Source organism: Homalodisca vitripennis, chromosome X, assembly GCF_021130785.1.
Source record: "Homalodisca vitripennis isolate AUS2020 chromosome X, UT_GWSS_2.1, whole genome shotgun sequence".
Classification (NCBI taxonomy): Eukaryota; Metazoa; Arthropoda; class Insecta; order Hemiptera; family Cicadellidae; genus Homalodisca; species Homalodisca vitripennis.
In genome coordinates, this window is record NC_060215.1 from 55,500,363 (window position 1) to 55,512,530 (window position 12,168).

Below are 12,168 nucleotides of genomic sequence, written 5' to 3' on the forward strand. Positions count from 1 at the left end.
CCTCTTAGAATCGTCTTCACTAATGCTTCAATTGGGTGCTATTAAGTCCTCGAAAGACACTTAATGTCATTTGTTCTGTCGCGTAGTGTCGGAGTGAGAAACTCCGATGCAACCTGTTGACTTCTTGGTTTTAATGCCCACTTTATATGCACAGGCAAGTCTGCCAATCAGAGGATATTGAATATCACGAGCTCTCTTCTTTCTTCCTCCACCCTTTCGTGGGATAAGAAGATTACGTGATTAGAATTTTTGTGATTCGAGTCACAGTGGGAGTAATACGAGTTTACTGAAATTGAGATGGCCAGTGATGAACTGGTTCAAGTAAACATCCATCTTTCCGTTCTTTCTTGTTTTGTAGATCCACTCTCTCTCTCTCTCTCTGTGTATATATATATATATATATATATATATATATATATATATATATATATATATATATATATACGTATAATTTTAATAAACATTGAATCACAAAAAGTATAATAAATAAGGCTATTGCCATTTATACAATTTAATGTAAATAAAAGTCGTAACAGGTATTTGGTCTTCCGATCATATGTTAGTTTGCTTATTTAAACGCATATGTGACAGATACGGCCAAATACAAAATAATTGAATCGGAAAAAGTAAGCGCTCTGTGGTGTAATGGTAGCTCATTCACCCGGCAAGTGAGAGATCCGGGTTCGACTCCCGGCGGAGCAAGTACTTTTTGTGATTCAATGTTTATTTAAATTAAATAAGGCTATGGGCATTTATACAATTTTATATATATATATATATATATATATATATATATATATATATATATACCTGTGACCCGACTTTTAAATGTATAATATCTTTAATACCTGAGAGATACAAAAAGAGTACAACATACTGACATAGTTTTAAAACTGATTCGTGATGGTCGGCTATACGGCTCTCGTATATAACGTTCCACAGGGCTTTAAGCCCTGAACTGTACCTACCATTACCTCCTTCCGGTGCGCCTCGTTAGCCGTCGCATGGATCAACTCTTTTTCTTGAGATATCCGTGAAAGATTTTCAAGAAATATGTAGGGGAAAGGGTTGCTCTGTAAGCTAGAATTAAAAACATGTTTTACTCTAGAATGGCCAGCATGACAGGTCGGAGCGCCTGATGTTTTCCATGCCGAACTGCTGTGAAGACATTCAGTCCTTGCGCAATCGCCCGATAGTGGAGTTGCCACTTCGACAATCATATTCATGATTGGAAAGTCTAACACTAGACCCGAGTGCTTCTGCAATCTTCGCCCTAAAAACTGTTAGAGGAGTTTAAAGTATCAGTAAGCCTACACACAGAAATCGAGATGTGTCCATAAGGGGAGCACTCATGTTTGGTTCAACCAACAGGCAGAGGCGGATTTGAAGTTTTGCCGCCCCTGGGCTTCCACAATTTGCCGCCCTCTCCTCCCCCCCACAAACCATGTAGGCTTACCTTGGTACCGCGGCGGGTCGACGCAACGTTGGCGGCAGCGAGCCGTCCACGCTAAGTTTGTAATAAAACTAAAATAAAACAAGTTGAATTGTCAATATTGAAGTAATTTTTCACATATGTTTAACTTTTGGCATAATTTATTTTTACTTTTTTACCAACATTTGCCGCCCTTTGAATTTTGCCGCCCTTTGAATTTTGCCGCCCTGGGCTATAGCCCATTCAGGTCATATGTAAATCGAGCCCTACCAACAGGAAGCGAAGTCTGTGCAAGGTAACTTAGTCCTCACAATTCATTATTAATAGTTGTTGTCTCTTTATTTTTCCAAGAAATGGCACAGTTCATGCACTCACTCCGACGACCATGAATCAGTCTCTGCCCTAGTCCGAGGCAATTCAGTAAGCTGTATTGTATTACGGGCTCTTGAATTTCTTAAGCGCCCTCACTTTTGTGATACTATCTGCAATACTTAACTATATTGCAAACTGCATACGCTATATCTGCAGGCATCACTAATTGAGAACTCTGTCTTTCCAACTGTTATGACCAGAGATGGAAATATAGTTTAAAAAAGCACAAGTACAGGGAGGGCTATTCGGTTAACAAGACTTATGAAATTATTTCGCGCTACCAGAGTCGAATTTGTGGAGGCATGATTATAACGGATACGGAGAAAATATCTATTATAATGAAGCAAAGTAAACACACTGGTCGGTATCTGGTTACTGTGTTATCTCTATATTCTCGTCGCAGTACCGGATGGGAGTGCCGATGGGCGAGCAGTGCAGGTTCAAATCCTGTCTGTGACCGTAACACATTTTATCGGTATCATCGACCTTGAACTGTATTGAATATTCCCCTTGATATGTTGATAGAGCCAGTGGCGCCTGAGGACGGGCAGAAAAAGGCTTAAAAGGGAATCGGCCTCTCCTTTAAAAAAACTTAAGTAATAGTGATAAACCGACCACTTCTTTACTCTTATCGAGACCAGGGTCCTAGTCGGTAACCTCAAGGTCACAATTGAGGTTCTTGAGGCGGAGTTGCATTGATTGTGAGAGGAGACATCGCGGTGTGAGTGCGGAGAAGGACGATCGGTGTAAATGAGCTGCGTAAAAAAACAAACACCGCCTTTAATGCATACTCTATGGTACAGACCCAACGATGTAGAGAGAAGCCTAAGTAAAAACTAAGACGATGGTCTTAAAAATTAAATAAATCACACTCTACGCAGAACACCAACTTGCTTATCCACCATCATCATAATCCGTCCACGGCCTGGCGATCTTGTGATGATGAACATGTAAAAAGGGGTAGATGCCAAACTTTTAGACGTGACAACCTACCACCAACGAATGTCACCGGTCAGCGGATGAACATATTCCGGCACCTGTCTCGCATTGCCTACAGGTCTACTCTGTCCCATCGGTATGACCTGCCTGCAAGCCATCCTGTCAACCTAGAAACCACACTAGAGAATTCTGTTCTTTAACTGTGTTCGTTTATGAATCAGGACAACTAAATCAGAACTTTAAAGAACAATTCAAACTTTATTGTTTAAACCAGCCAGCCACATCTGCCATCGAGTAAAGATACTTTATACTACTATTCCACCTCCATAAAAAATAAAATAAACAAAAACCTAAGAGAAAGAATTATAACTCTTCGATCATCAGAATCCCTAATCGCTACAAACAAAGAGGAATACATTTGCCCGTATTAATTTATGGCTTCAGTCGAACTTCTTACAATAACTTTAAAATTAAAAATTACGAATTAGTGACCTTTTTTATAGAGAAACTCACAAAGTAGGAAGTATAGAGATTTTTTAAGCAAAATTTAAATTTTAGTGAATCTCCATTTGCTGTCAGGGAAGATTTCGAAATGCCTACTACCCAAATTAAATTGGATTTATGACCTTCATTACTGGAACACTCGTATGTCGATTTTTGCAGTGGGAATGAAAACAATTTTTTGGGCAGTTCGAGTCTCTATTAGGTAAATGGGGTAGAAACAGTTTCTCATTCGTCCTGGTGGAAGATTTTAACATCGATATGCTTGATTTTAGTATTTTTATTACTAAGAGATTTAAAGATACAGTAGACCTTTTTTGGTTAGCCGAGTTGATCAATACTTTCACAAAAGTTACGGCCACAACATTAGTTGACTAAATTAATATCAATGTTCCGAACGTAAATATCTCGGTTATCCAAACGTGATATTCAAAACTATGCCCAGAAGGCTGTCCGTCATCGTGGACTGTCAGGCGCTAAAAGATCGCTGAACCATCTTGGTCTGGAAGGAGTTCGGCCAACTTGTTGCTTCTCAAAATTGTTTATAGACAGCTGGAATGCCTTACAACTAACAACAGTTGACGAAAGGATTGGAGCTTTAAGTGAAACCTTTCTCTTCCATTTAAACGTTTGTTGCAACCAGAAAATAAAACAGAATTCTTTCAAATAAAATCAATGGTTAACACCTGGAATCTTGATCTGACTTTTCTTTCGGGATCGTACAGAGCTAGCTATATGGAAATTTTTAATGTTATTTTCTAAAGTGAAAAAAAAACAGAGAAGTGATAAAGGCTGCTAAGGCTTATTACGTAACAAAATCAATTGAAAACTCAAACAACATTTCAAAAAACAACTTGGAAAATTATTAACAAAAAAATTCAACAACTCCAAATCAGGGTTCTCTCAGAATTGAAAATGAACTGATGACAAACCCTGAGAAAGTGACTAATTAGGTTAACAAGTTCTTTTCTAAGGTTTCAGAGGGAGGAGAATTTTGATCATTTCAACAACAGATTGAACCAACAAGTCGGCCGAGGTTGATGGACTCCATTATGCTGAATTCGGTCACGAAACTGGAAGTTGTCCGGGTGGAGCAGCAACTGGAGGCAAAAAAGACGAATGACATAAATCTTACCAACGTGGTTATTACAAGTGCTTCTAGCACATACCTGGTCCGCTGACTATCTAATCAATGAACGTAAACTAATGAGTTCTAAATCAACTGAAATTGGAGTTAAAAATCTTACTAAATAGTACTTAAATTTTTATAACGCTTTCTATGCAAAATTAAGGACTTTAAGCTCAATATTGGGATATTCTATTCTATTCTATACTTTAACTCTGGCATCAATACATTGAGCATCCACATTAAATTCTATTCGTATTGTTTATAGTTCTTATTAGTTCTGGTAAAAGCCAATCCAATAAACCAAATCTTCTCTCTAACCAAGTAGGTGTTTTATTTTGCATGGAAAGTCCATCATCCCCAAGCACAGATGTTCACAAATGAGGTGTAATTATCTTCCGCATGGCAACTATTCTGTCTGTCATTTTTATGACCTCTTCTGTCTACTCCTCTGCAGTATACTTGAAAATGACCCAAATTTAAGGACCTGACGTATTTCCTGATTTCTACTCTAGCTCGAGCAGAAGTAAGCTATTAGGTTCTCTCGCCATTGAAGGCTTAAGGTTTGGGAGTTTGGGAGTCAAAATAGGCATATCCAGAACATTTTTTCAAGACTTTCTAGTCCCGACATCTGCTCTAAACTCCAAAATGTTCCCTGCGACAACCTGTCTTCGCTTCTTAGCGTCACTGTCATAGTTCACTATAATACTACTCGCTTGTGTTTGCTCAATCGCTTGGTCTTTTGTGTCCATAACGCCTGATTCTACATCCATCCTGCCTAAATTCTTTCGTATTTTCTGCCAATAGTACACCTAACGATGCCGCTTCAGGTGTTGTTCTTTTATAAGCAGGCCGTACTTTTTTTCATCACCGCCCGAACATCTTTGACCCCACGGCTCATCCAAGGACTTTTCCTCTTATTCTAGAATTTCTCGGGCACAGTTTATAATGCATAGTTGCCTTCGTTGCTGTATACAACCAATCCATTCTCCGGAAGGGTCCTAGTCTTACTCAAATGGAATTTGCACTCGATAATTACTTTTCTAGCATCATTGGCATACCTTCTACGTTCCTATTGACCAATTAGATGCTAGCTCTCGTCCTTGTGGAGATTTTCGACGTGATACTGAAACAATGTATTAACTACTTCCGCATTTATTAATATTAATCTCCAGCAACGCATCACGCTTCCCAACCCAACAAAAACCTTGACGCTGTAATAACGACCGGGGATGTTCACTCAGGAGATTCAAAACCTGCCAAGCATCAGGGACGTTTAAATCCAGGAATGAACGGATATTCCTATAGATATACACTATAGTGGAATAGGCCAGCAATCTGACTCTTCGGGCAGCCACAGCCAACGTCGAACCAAACCACGAACACAGCGCTCTCAACTTTTCATTATTTTACTTTACGAAGAACAAAACTTGTGATAAAGTAAGTAAACTGCATAAAATAAAAACGGATGAAAACAAAAAAACTGTTACTTTTTTAGTTTTATAAAAATCGAACATTTGCTGTATTCCGGCCTGTAGCTGTTCCTGATTGTTGAATTGCATGATCGGAAATAATACATTTTTCTGTGCAGTTATACAAACACAGTTTATGCAAAAAAATTAATTTGATTTGTCCTGTTATTTTAAAATATATTAACATACAAGTAATTAAATCTAGCATATAAGTACATATTAACAAATAATTACAGAGAGGCTTTACTCAGTGCCTCTTGTGAGTAAAAAGTCTTCTGTGCTAAGTGATATTATTATTTGAAATTGAAGGATTTAATATAATGAATTGTTTTCAGGTTTGTAGGAATGCTATTAAAAAGCTTACACCCTTAGACAAATTAAAAATTACTTCGTTCACTGACTAAAGTTATTTATGTATTATCTCATAACAGTGATTTAAAGTATGAACAATTTGTTGATTTTTAAAGACGAAAATTATAGTGTAATAGAAAAAAAGTGTAAGGATGCCACTTGACTGAAAGAGTCACATTACAAGTGTCCCGTCCAGTGCCTCAGACAATCCTCAACGCACTCTTCTGTAAAATGAAAATTATTTTAAAAGAGCCCTCACAACAGAAAACCCAGAAGACAATGCTAAAACTCAGTCTGAATTTAATTAGACCGTAGTAGCCATTGACTACAGCTTCCTTTGAGGCAAATTGAGAAATACACCTTAAATTGAAGATAGATGAATTTAATTACTTTAACAAGCATGTCAATGTGGTCAGACCATCTGCCATCAAATTCAAGGTGGATAAAAATATACTTTGTTGTTAATGAGTTATGGACGTTGATGTACATGTGGAAAGTACAATTTTGTTATTTTTGGGAGTAACACTACCGCTGCTGTATAAATGTTTAAGAAAAGTTTATTTATAGAGAATTAATTATATGGAGAAGTCTTCATGTAGTGAGTCTGCAAAATACAGCATTAACTCTTGAAAATCAATGTGACGAAGGTGTTGTCAGTAAGAAGAGTTAGGACAATTGACTCATTACAATGAGACGTGATAAAACTGGGCAAATCATAAATATATGTTAGTAAAGAATAATATAAAGGGGGATCAGAATTGAACCATAAGGCAAAGGAAAAATCAGATACATATGTCATTTTACTATTTTGGACTTAAACATATTACAATAATATAAGATTCAATAAAGTTTAGAAAACGACCATTCCATTCCATTTGCCATTCCAGTTTATTCAAGAGAATTAAATAGCGGACAACGTCAAAGCTTTGTTGTTATAAGAAGAAGAATTTTGTGACAATAAGAAAAAATTAGCAAAGGTACTGGAAGTAACCTTTTTAAAAAAACTCATGAGAAATCATGTCGTAATAGGAATGGATCTGAATGAGTTTAGATCTAATTTGTAGTAGAGTTTTTCATTGGTGAATTTAGTGTATTCATTTGCATATACAAAATATTGTCATTGAAATCATCAGCCATACAAATATTGACCTCTTCACTGCTTGACACGAGGTTGATTGATATAACGGTTTTCAACTTTTCAAAGAAATTAGTCTGAAGCCCACAGACTCAGACTACCACAGTTTTGAACTCACGTATGAGACAACTGCGATATCAATGTGGGGTTTGAAAAATAGTTGTATGATTTCATTCCTAGGTTTAACCTCGTATTTAAAAGTCTCATTTATTAAGATTGGATTTCCTCCACGTGTCATAGACAATCTGAAAAAATGGCCGATAGCTAACATGATCTATCCTGTACAATTGGTAGGTTAGCTTATCGATATAAACACTATTATCATTATCCACCGTATAGGAGAAATATTAACTACGGTAAATGTTTGTATTGTAACAATCCACAGAAATATCCAAGGCATGAACGTATGGATAATTTCCATTCATTACAAAAACGAGAAAAGGAATAATAATAATAATAACGGGGATAATTTTTACTCACACGTGGTACAATACAATTCTAAATTCTTAATAAATTCGAGAATATATTTTATGCTGTGAACAATTTGGACGGATTAATAGAAATTATTAAGATAAGAAAATAAATAAAAATGTCTGTTCTAGTGAATTTGTTATTAAACATACTGACCGAGTTGTACGCTCGCTGTCCTTGTCAATTATAATAATACCATGTTGGAAAACATAAAAATTAATGGCCCTAAATATTTCTTTGATAAATTCAAAACGCGTTTCTTAGTTATGGAGATCAAATTAGACGTTACTAGTTCAGCCGGTTCAGCTCAGACGCAGTGGCAGGACACCAAAGGACGACTCTCGTGACCTTGAACCGACCTTCCCCGCTAAAAACTTGTTTATAACAACAAAACCCACAAGACTCGGGCAGATATAGTTGATTCATCACATACCGGTATGTGATGTTCAATTTGTTATTTTATTCCAGTGTGTGAAATCCCAACAAGAGATAATAATGGTGGAGCCCTGTTTCTATGAATACGAATATATTTGACAATTCAACGAATCTGAAACCACTGGTCATATCTATTTTTAGTTCACCTTGTTATCTCCAACCTGGTTTTATATTTATAAAACATAATAAAACAAACTATCATGTATGGCTCGGTTAAATCTTAACACGAAGGACTTCGTATCTATTTAATTTAGCACATTATAGTTCCCCGAAGCCATTAAAACATCGAATTGAATCTCTAGATTATAGTTGTAACTGCATCGTCCAACCATTTTGTGACGTTTAAAGGAACAACTAGATTGATATATACCCACTATGATTACGGATATTACTTAAAATTGATTCGTTTCTTTTTCAGACATCCTTTCTCTACATAATTATAATAAATATTGCTGCATTCAATCAAACTTAATTATTAGTCATTTTTATATTATTTATCTTTGACATTGTTGTAATTTAGTTTTTTTTTTTTTTAACCAAACTTGTATAATGCCTTCCTCTGCAAACGTATAACTGGACAAACGATGAAGTCTTTAATAAATGCATGATACTTATTATATTATTGTAAACTGCAGTACAGGCTTCCCATTTTTGTGCATTCAAATCAGATTGGATAGGGCATTCACGTTTAATTTCTACTTTAAAATATGTAGTAAACAAAAAAATCATACACATGTGCTAATACAAACACACAAATGTATGTTGTGATAGCCTATACCGTCAGAATATTGTATCTCTTTGTGTTTACCATGTTTATTAAACATTCTTCCCATGTTTAGGAATATAAGATTGGCTTTTAAATCGTTTCTTGATTATTGTAAACCACCGCCCTCAAACCTGCAAAAAGGGTCAAAATATTTGATACTACAAAAGTAAACTATGATTGGAAAGTTTAATTCAAATAATGTTCCGCATATAACATTGACGTTTGACGTTTAGACTCTCATAAACAATGATAAACTCTAAAACGAGAAAAGAGTACGTCTGATGTAAGGGTTACAATGAAACATATTTTTTCTATCAAGCCTCGCCAGTGTTTCCGTAAGAAGAGTTACATAAAGCCCTTAGCCCCTATGTAATTCTAAGTATACAGATTCTTTATTCTATATAACTTACAATGTTGTATTGTTGTAAGTACGAGTATATGTGAGATATTTGAGACGTAAAGGAGAAAGCTTACCAAGACCTTTCGTTAAATTACAAAATTCAATGTGCGCGTTTGTAGTCCCGTCGGAATCAATTATTTATCAATCTACGAATTTAATAATGAGAGAATCATTCCACAGACTCACTTAATTTCTTAACAGCCCACACTTTCATTCTAAAAAGAGCTAAAACACCAAGATATAATTATAGGATCTGTCAATATATTTTAAATTAGTATAATATAATATACTAATAGCCGTTTTTCTAATCGTGTTTTTTGAATCCAGAGTTGAGGAATAGAGTGACCAGGTATTGCACAAGGCGTGTGACAGGTCCCTGGCCTTTGTCGGAACTACGGAACTGGAAAAGCCTGACCTAGTGCTTAGATCTGCTCCGACCTTTGCCTACTTTTGGTGATCATCAACCTCCATTTAGCCGTCGTTAATCACTTTCAGTCCCGTCGGACCCTCGCACACTGCCTTCGGTATCATTGAAAGTGAATCTGGCATCAGCAACAAACCAGTTCATGACATTGAGTTATAACCGAACAAGCTACAGGATATCTAACAATCTATTCAGTTAATGGACTGCAAATCTGTTAAACGCTTGCAGTACGTTTTACTAATAATCTAAAACAGAGCTGAAATCCAAATAATATTATACTCGTATTTCCAAACTTTTATCGTCATTGTAATTATAATTATCCATTGTAACTATTTCTACTGTAATACTATCACAGGAAAGTATTTGATATAATTTATAAATATTATATATGTTATTTTTGTATCACACTTATTCTAACCACGAAAGAGTGTGGTAAGCTGAACCGTAATACAATTACTAAATATGTAAGGCGTGATGAATAACCCCCAAAAAACAGACCTTTATTGAAATGTTCTAGCAGAAAATTGGAAATCAGTTTGGCTTTCACCAACTGTTACAACAATAATTCTTATTGGTATGAATATTTGGGTGAAGAGAGAATTCTCCTGTCTTGATGAGACAGATTTCTCGATCAAAGACGATTACATACCTAGAGAACCTCTTTCTGTACAGTTACTCATTACAGGAAAGATGTAATATGATTTTAATAATAAAAGTAGTAATAGTAGACTATATTATGCGAATATAGATAATGTGGTGGTTCCGAATCAGGAACTGGGTATGGGCAACTCAGAAGCGTTGACTTAAGAAAACCTATTCCGCGAGGCTCACTAAAATATCGTAAATCTCAATGTAACTATTATAGGATAATAAGTATTAATTTAATAAACAATATTGAGGATGAATTAATTTATAGGAAAACGATCAATGTTTATTAGCGTATAAACTGTCCTTGACCAGTTTCTCACTCACCGTAAAAGATACACAAAGCAGTTGTGAGTTACATGTCATTCTCTTGAGAAAATTCTAACTGATTTCCGTCCATGAGATATGTTAATGACATATCCATCCACGACAGATATCTATGAGATATCCATTCATGAGAAGCGTCAATGAAGCTCCATCGAAGCCTTTCAATGCGATTGGCATGTTACCAAATAATAACATATTCTAAGTGTGTTTTTTTTTAATTTGCAAAACTTCAACAGTATTATACCAGAAATGAATTCACAAAGCCTGTAGAAGCCTTAATTCATAAGAGGATAAAGATTAAAAGTCCCAATCACCCTTTTTTGAGGAAGATTCTTACTGCCTGAATTCGTTACACGGTCAATACATTCTTTACTCTCCCAATTAGTGTGTTTTATTTAGTAGCCATTAGGGTGTAAAAGTTAGATTACGTAGTAATGCCATTTAAAAGACGCTAACATATCAAACAAGAGATTTAAAAAATACTCAAATAGATACCAAATTTAAGCGAACAGTTCTGTACGTTGGGAGACGTGTTTCTTTAATAATGGTCGACTTGAGCATTCTGAAAGTAAAACGATGATCGATGCGTGCACGATACGGGGTCGGAAGGGAAGACAAAATTGACCTCGACAGGTGCGCCACACGACACAGACTAGGGAGGTGAGAAACCACACGAAATGCGCCAATCAGAAGCGTCGGCATCACCCCTTCACCAACCGCAGTGTTCCTGGTTTCGCGCTCTCTTCCGCAACCGCAATGACTGATAAAAGCCGCATTGAGGTGAAGTGGAAACGGGCAAGCTCTTACAGTCGCGGAGTTGATAGTAACGCATCTAAAGGTGTAAAAGAAGCACAGCTCAATTCATATAATTATTTGCCGTGAGTTATTCAAAAGGTTACGTTTGCGCTGCAAAATTTATTTTCATAATACTACGCAGGTACAAAATTGCACCTATTTTAAAGGGTTAATTTCCATTTTAAAACGAACTAAAAAATTGTTTATTATGAGGTAAATGTTACTCAAAGTATCATAGTTTACAACCTACTTGATTTTAAGAAGAAATCGTCATTACAAAACTTGTAGAGCTGCGTACCACTGTTGGAGTTATTGCAATGGATAATCATATAATAATCTGCTGACATTACTCTGAGAAGGATTGTCACACATCATATGAGGTATTCTATTTATGATGTTGCTTATGTTCTTAATCAGTTGTTAGTGAGGATCACTATGGCAGTTTATGGTGGTTCTACCTATTTCCTTCCATTTGTGTTTAAATTTGTTGGAGCGGTGTGTTTTCCAAATCAGAAAAGATTGTATATGATACGCGCGCGCGCGCGCGCGTGTGTGTGTGTGTGTGTTTTTCTGTCCT